Here is an 8,729-nt window from a genome sequence, read left to right as displayed (position 1 = left end):
GATGCGTTTTTTTTGCACCATGTTTTTTCTCCCACACTGTTCACATTCAATGACTGCTGCACTTTATAAAATAGAAATGTTAATTTCACTGCTAAGCTCCTGCTCATCTACTGTTCGAAAGCTGAACAAAACATGACAATAAAAGATTTAAAGTAGTTAGAAAGTTAAAAAAAATCCTTTAAAAAGTTATCATACTTCTCCAACCAATTTCCAAAGCTAATCTGGCATACTGGGACCCAAACCTCAGAGCATTATGCATTGTTTTGGCCAGACATGCACATATGCATTCAACCGAACATGTGTTCACTGAGCTCCTGGGGGAAAGTGTCAGGAAATGAGATCCAGATCAGGAGAGAGGAAGGATGCTGGATTCTAAAATAAGAAAAAAACAAATCAACACCACGGGAACAATCTGGCCTACATGTTTCCGTGTGTGGGTCTAACAAGTGTAAATTAAATGATCTCTGCACTTTGTAATTGCTTTCCAACTACCTAGGATGCTATTCTCATGATGCAGAGAAAGATGGAGGACACAGCCTTACAGATGTCTGCATTGACCAACCAGTTTAGTTGTTTATCAATCACTTCTGATTTATACTCTTTAGACAGGTCGGGAAGCATTTATGTCACAGTAATATGCTGCAACATCTTGCAAATGAGGGTGTAACTAAACATAAACAGTGTCTGGACTTTATCATTTCCAATCTAGTTTCTCATTTGACATTTTTAAAGTCTGTGCTCCAGTTTTCACGTAATGTTTATTTCCTTACACAGCAGCTGTTTGTGCATCTCAGTTCAGATGGTTCCATGGCTTAGAAGCCAGTTTTGTGTAACAGCCATGTTTTATGTAACTACATTTCACATATGCGTGTTTATTATGTATATGTGGCACACAGTGAGCAGGGGCAATTAAATGCAGTCATGACAAAAAAAAATAAGATTAAATGCAACCTCCTTTCTAAACAATATATTTTGATTCACCTATAGTTAGTCTATTATTAGGGATAATGATAAAATAATAATTTATGTAAAAATTGTTATACAATATAGATTTAAAACAGTTTTTAGGAGAAATGTTGTGGAACCAGTTTAGTTTCCTTCTTGTGGAAAATCCTAATCAGTAAATTCTGTCTTGCTAGAACAATGTAACACTAATGGAAGAAACCTTTTAATTAAACCCATCCATATTTTATTTTGTTTTTCATACATTACACTTGCAACTTAATCCTTATTTATCTTGATATACTGTATATATATTGTTTATTCTTAATGCACCCTTTTCCCTCCTTGTTTGCACCTTCTTTAATTACTATGCCAATATGTGACCAGTGAATTTCTCCAATGTGAGATCAATAACGCTCATCTAATCTAATCTAATTTTCCTCTAATATTTTTACACTAACTTGTTGTTTTCATTTATCCATAGGTGTGCTAGTTGTTATTGACTTATACTACTAATTATGATTGTTTAGGATTAGACATTTGTTGATAAAGTCCTAGTCAAACATTTAATTCATTATCATAGCTATAGCTTAAAAACTCAGCAGCCTTATAATTAAGCAAAATAAGCATATTTCTTTTTTCCAGTTCTATTGTAATGGTGTCCCATTTTAATAATTGCTTTAAAAAAAGTTTCTTACTCAACATGAATAACTATCACCTTCAATGAACATATGTGTTGCTCCTGTCGACAAGGTTTTTATTCTAAATTGCCAAGCTGATGCTACCATGTTTAGCACCTGGTTTGGTGACTCCAATAATAATAATACTGAACTTTATTGATCTCACATTGGAGAAATTTCCCTTTGCATTTAACCCATCCCCTTTGGGGAGCAGTGGGCTGCCATCATGGGGCACCTGGGGAGCAATGTGGGGTTAAGGGTCTTGCTCAGAGACCCTATGGGAGTGGGGTTTGAACTCAGAACCTCAGGGTTCCAAGCATTATGCCCTGAACACTTGGCCGTCACTCCCCAGAAGTGGCTGAATGAGCATTAAAATGGAGCTACTGTTCATTTTGTGAGGATATAGCTTAAAGGAGAATGCCGTTCTTTTTACATTTGGCCCTTGATTTTAAGTTATTACATCATGTTCTACTCACCCATATGAGTTTTGTGTCATTTGGAGCTGTTTTAAAGATATTCCGTTAGGTTATATCCAGGTAAGGTCTCCCTTTGGGCAACGACTTGAAGGCACAAACTAAACTGTTTATAATTTATTCTTTATGGTACGCCAGCATTCATAACATGTAGGCGAATCACTGTCCCCCAGACATCCGCGGTTATATTTTTTATATTTATATATTTTAAAAACAAAGCGGAGTGTGTATGACTTCATCCGCGCGCCGGCTACCATTCCTTCATCCTGTCCGCTGAACTGCAGCTAGTTTTACTCACATGCCTGGAAGATGTCTACTACCACAGATGATCTCTATCTCAAAATGGAATTGAACGATTCAGATTACACTGCAAAAAATGTAAATCTAAATAAGTCATTTTTTCTTAAAATAAGTGCATTTTTTCTTGAATTGAGGGGGTAAGTGAGACACTTTGCCAATGGAACAAGACAATTTACATTTAAAATAAGAAAAAACTATTGCTTAGTCTTATTTTAAGTGCATATTTTCTAATTATCTTATTTAAAGTGTAAAAATACTCATTCCATGGGCAAACTATCTTATTTTCCTGCTCAAATTAAGGGTAAATATACTTGATTTAATCAATTTTTACTTAATTTCAGATCGTTTTTGCAGTGTAGCTAGCCAAATGAATAGAAGGGGTAGAGCGTAGCCGCCTGAGGCCTGGGCTGCCTGTCACAACTCCAGTCCCGCACGCGGATATAATCGCAGATGTCTGGGGGACAGTGATTCGCCTACATGTTATGAATGCTGGCGTACCATAAAGAATACGTTAGGAACAGTTTAGTTTGTGCCTTCAACTCGTTGCCCATAGAAAGACGTTACTTGGATATAACCTAGGGGAATATCTTCAGTTGGAGCTGCCAAATGACACAAAACTCATATTGGTAAGTAGAACATGATGTAACAACGTAAAATCAAGGGCTCAATGTAAAAAAAAAAAACAGCGTTCCCCTTTAAGGAAAGAGTTTTACTCTTGACCTTATGAAATTTAGTACTTTTCTTTGAACCTCGTACATATCAATGACTAGTGTCTAAGCTGCTCTCAGCAAAGCTCTATCCAATACCAACAGCTGTCGGAGCACACTGTGCTGAGCTGCTGACATCACACAGACATGGAGCAGGCGCCATGGCTGTCAACTTTAATATGCTTCCAAACATGTCTGTGCTTGCGCCTGTTCCTGTAGGTTCTGAAAAGTTCCTGCTTTAATTGTCAGCTTTAGTCTGGATCAAAGGTTAGGGAACATTTACTATTAGCCTTATCAGGTGCTAATTGCTTTACCACAGAGCAGATGAGAAATAGACTGTTTATTTTGTCCCTTCACTATTTATTAACAGATGGAGCTGTCTGCTGAGGGATAGGTTCTGCAGTGATTCATGTCTGCAAGAGCTCAGGTCGACTCAACATGCAGTGGTGGTGTTTATTCCACTCAAACATCAGGGTTTCGGTTGTACAGCTTCCTTATGAGTGTCCTGGTGGTCTCAGTTATTGGGAGAATATTTTAAAAGACAACTTGTCGACTGAAGAGTCTGACAGGTTTGATGTTAGAGTTATAACGCAGCAGCTCACTGTTGCAGTCTAATGATTATCTATATTTAAATATTGATTACTGTGACAAATAACAGAATAGAACAAGATAATATAATTCAACTGTTTTCAGATCCAATACCAATGCCACAAGAAACTGTGTTTGAAACCAACAGCTACCTGTAATCGTTTCCAGTGCTGTATGTAAATAATGTAAGATATTAATGCATACCCCTTTAAAAATCTATTATTCGAGAATAATCCAGAAAATAGCAGATAATACAGTTGTACAATGTGTTTACGTTAAAAAAGGAGTAATTTTGTATTGTTTTATTGATCTCTGATTGATTGACCCAAAGCCGCTGCTTTGGGACAGTCTGAAACATCCCTAGTTATGACAACATAAAATTCAATTTTATGCACATTTAAAGGAAACAACTAAGGAGTTTTAACGATTTCTCAACCTGTTCAACAGAAGTGCAGTTGTTTTTACTCCCAAGAAAATTCTAGAAATCATCCACTTTAGCGTTTAGTGCTTCTCCTTACCTAACAATCTATGTCCAATTTATTTTCATTAGTATACTACAGCTACATTTTTGTCCTCCCTGCTCCCTGGGCAGCAAAACAAGAAACAATTTCTGATTTAAACTCAACAGCAGCTTAGAAATTATTGTTGTATTTTCTCCACCCACTCATGCTTACTTCTGGAAGAAAAAGAAAAAAAAAGAAATTGCTTTTATTTGCGAGTGTGGCAAAAATCAGTGAAGCAGTGTTACACAGGCGATAATTTTGAAGGTTATTGTCCTAACAATGCATTAACTGATCTATTGACACCAGAGGACATATTGATGTTCTTGGCAATGCAGGAAAAAAAAATCTACTTTTGACAGAGGAAAATACAATTAAACCTATAATTACTGAAACACTCTTAAACACAATGTGCTGCGAGATGGAAAAGGTAAATTCATATAGAAAGTGCAATGTGTAAGTGACTTGAAGAATAAATGGTTTCTTTTTAGTGTCCTGAGGTGTGTGTGTGTTTACTCATGCGTGTGTCACATTCTCCAAAGACGGGCACTCCCCAATGTTATACCCCCGCTTTCAATTCAAGGGCCATTTGTTTGCATTATCTGGTTTATGACAGGCGGGGTGGGAAAATGCCACTGTTGTATCTGATTCTAATTATTTAGCAGCGGAAAAACATTTGTCGCTGCATCTTCTGTTTGCCTGCACCTCATTTGTCTGCCTTTTCATTTTTTTTTTTTCATTCCCTCCCTTTCTGTATCTTGCATCCTGAAGCTTCACGCAGACATTAGAATCTTCTAATGTTTGGGGAAATGTGTTTACATCCCTCTGTCCTGTGAAGCAGAGAAGAATAAAATCCAATCTAATATCTGAGCTTTGTACAGAGAGTTTCTCCTCTCCTTTTTCTTTCTGCAAATTCTTCATCTTTCTATGCAAATTTATCAATAGTGATAATCTATTAATAAAGCAAAGAATATATCAGAAGGAAATTGCATTAATTAAACTTTGAATTGTGCTCAACATTTTTTAAGGTTATCTCAGCTTTTATAGATCCATCCCTGCAAAGTGCTGGATTCAAAGACCCCACTTATGTAGTTCAGACTCACTGCCTCAGATTATAACAGACATTTAAACATGTAGCTGCTGCTGATCCTGCAGCTTGTTGCAACTCATGCCAGCTTTTTTTTATACACTGTGAGCAGAATTATTAGGAGAGTTGTATTTTTGAGGATTATTTTTATTCTTGCAAAACAATTATATTCTCAATCAACCCAAAAAAATTCCTTAATAACAAAGTTTCATATTTTTGATGTGCTTTTTTTTTGATTTGGCCATTTTATGAGGATGCCTGTGTGTGCAGGTAAATATTACTGTGCAGAATTATTAGGTAACGTAATAAAAAACAAATATATACCCATCTAACTTGTTTATTTTCACCAGGTAAACCAATATAACAAATAAAAATTCAGAAATAAACATTTGTAACATTCAAAAACAAAAAAACAAAAACCAAATCAGTGCCCAATATAGCCACCTTTCTTCACCATGACACTCAAAAGCCTTCCATCCATAGATTCTGTCAGTGTCTTGATCAGTTTGCGTGCAGCAATCACCACAGCCTCCCAAACACCGTTCAGAGAGGTGGACTGTTTTTCTTCCCTGTAGATCTCACATTTCATGAAGGACCACAGGTTCTCGATGGGGTTCAGATCTGGTGAACAAGGGGGTCATGTCATTATTTTTTCTCCTTTTCGACTGTTTCTGGACTGGACTGTTTCTGCTTCAGGCTTAGGCTGATGGAAGACATACTAACTGCTTCTTTTCAATCAGAAACCTTCTTCTACTACTCGCATATTATGGATCATCCAGTTATTGTCTATTTAACTTTATCTTCCCAAGTTTTTTATTTTATTTTTATTAATGGTTGTAAATGGTTCAGGGTTTTCATTTCACTGTGTCAGTTTCCTGGAGGGTGCTCCCAGCTGAGGTTTTCAGCGCTAAAATGGTGGTATTGGTATTGGCGAGTACCAACAAATAGGGCACCGATACCATTTTGAGAGCTAAAACTTTATTCAACTATTGTCACCCATTTCAGGTAGGCAATTAAAAGGTCTACTGGATTCACTTTGTATTAGTATTTTTCCTGCTTCACAAAGGTAGGCAGCAGCTTGTCAAAGCCATGATGGAAATTATTTTACATCCAAGTAGTTAGCAGTTCTTTATATATACACACACATAAATTTCAAACAGATGGTATCGGTATGGTATCAGTATCGGCCGATACTGCACACCCAGGTATCGGGTATCAGTATCGGGGCCAAAAAATGGCATTGGCACAAGACTAATTCTATTATAAGTATAAAATTAGCCATTTCTGTTTATGTCGAACCCCATTTTGCTGACAGACACAGCCTTGATTTCGCTTTTGTTGCTTCTACATACTGTGTGTTGATTTTGTTTCTCATTGCAAATATTTTCTTCTTGCTCAAAGAGTAACTGTTATTGAGGAGTTCTTTCCTCAAACAAAGCTACTAAATAAGCGACTCTTGCCATTAACACTGTTTCCTTAACATAGAAAGAATTCCTGGACCAGCACCTCGAAGCAAGTAATTCCCTTCCACTGTCACTATATCCAAGCCTATGAGGGGTGGCTGCAAAGTCACTGACTTCTATTTATCCCAGAGGTTCCTTAAAAACAAAACATTTTCCAGATGGCCACAATAACTGGATCTGACTACATATCCAACATAGTCCACATTTTTACAAATTTTCATTTTTACAAATTTTAAAAATGCGTAGAGATTTTAATTGTTTGGTTATATTTGGAAAAGAGAATGCACAATTAGTTCTCAGAAGCACTTCACTGTGTCTACCATTTAAACATTTATGATTTACATCCATTAGTAGAATTAAGGGACCATGATTACACGTGACCTGGTTGGGTGAATAGGTCAAAAGATGCCTCAATCATCCTCTTCTACCTCAGATCTACTCATGCTTAAGGCTGTAAGTTTTCAGTTTTTTCTAAACCAAAAGAACCATTTATTTTTAAAACAGCATCTATATGTTCGAAATAAAAAGCACCAGTGACAATCCTTAGGACAGATGCCACCTCTCTTCATCTCCCTTGTCTGTCTCTCATAAATTAATCAGCCGACATGTACTTGGGAAATGAGGTGACATTTTCCTGTAATGAGAGCGATGGGTAGAAGGGAAGAATTCAGTGCATTTCCAGGGCCTGCCATCGACAGAGATTGACATTTTCCATTACAGAGTCAAAAATGTACATGTGTTGCTCCATCAGAGTTGCTGTGTTTCCGTGTGTGTGGTTGTGTGGCAGCAGGCGACAAGGAGGTCATCTATCTTGTTGCAGCCATATCCCAAACTCTATGTGTGTGTACATTTGTGCATATTAGTAAAAGTGTGTGTGGGCATTTGTGGAGCTCCTCTGTGTGTTTTAATACAGAGAGTGTGTGTTGTGTGTGTGAAGAGAGAGAGAGAGCACTGGTAAGGTGAAAAAGCATGATTTATGGGAGGGAGTGGTGCTGGAAAGCAGTAGGTACAACAACGCCTGTAAATCCTGATAAAAAAAAAAACTGGATAGAAGTAATTTAATGCCATCAATCTTCTGACCTGGGAGCTGTGATATATTGGCAGGTTGGAAAGTGTGAGCGTTGGCTTAGGTTTGTGTGCAAAGGATTTACAGAAACAAGTTAAACCCTCACTTCAACAAGACAAACCTGCTTTTAACAATGCCTTACAATGATGGTGCTCAATGTGTGAGGAGCCAACCGAATGGCTGCAATAAAACATAAATACACAACAGGAGCTAAGTTGATTTTGCAAGCAAAACATTTAAATGAGAGAGAGGAACTGTGAACATATTAGGACTAACAGAAAGAACGATAGTAGACATACGATCTTTCCAGCAAAGCCATTTTGTACGGACAATATTCTTACTCCAGCAAAAGATGACTTTGTGGCTGATTTTAAAACATGCTAAATAAAAACAGGCAAATAAAGTTTAGTTTCAGGTTTCATAGATTACGATGGGAAGTGATTACATTTTGCATATTTATCTCCAAGTACCTGATGAAGGTGAAAATGCAAAATTTTTATGCCTGCCATTATGTTTTTATACATGCAAACCTTTAGTAGATTGTGACTTGAGTATGAACTTCATCTCTAAAAATTCTATTTACAGCTAGTGTGTAGCTGTTGAAATGTTCTCAAAGAAATGAAGACATAGTTACAAAGTCCATGTTTGAAAACAAATGCAACCGTTTTTTTTAAGAGTTTGTGCATGGACAGATGTTTGTTTAGTCTAAAGCAGCGGTACCCAACCTTTTTTGCACCATGGAACGCTATATGTCAGACAATATTTTCGATCAATGAATGATACATAAAAATAAAACCTACCATTATGTGGAATTAGTTGGAGCTTGTTTCTCCGGTTCCATCTAGGCATACTCGGAGACAATGACACACTGAAGTGTGCTCCTGATGTCCAGTCTGCTCCGTAGCTTTGTTTTGGTCGCTGTA

The sequence above is a fragment of the Cyprinodon variegatus genome, unplaced genomic scaffold, assembly GCF_000732505.1.
Source record: "Cyprinodon variegatus isolate N-32 unplaced genomic scaffold, C_variegatus-1.0 Scaffold64, whole genome shotgun sequence".
NCBI lineage: Eukaryota > Metazoa > Chordata > Actinopteri > Cyprinodontiformes > Cyprinodontidae > Cyprinodon > Cyprinodon variegatus.
Note: the sequence above shows the minus strand (reverse complement) of the source record.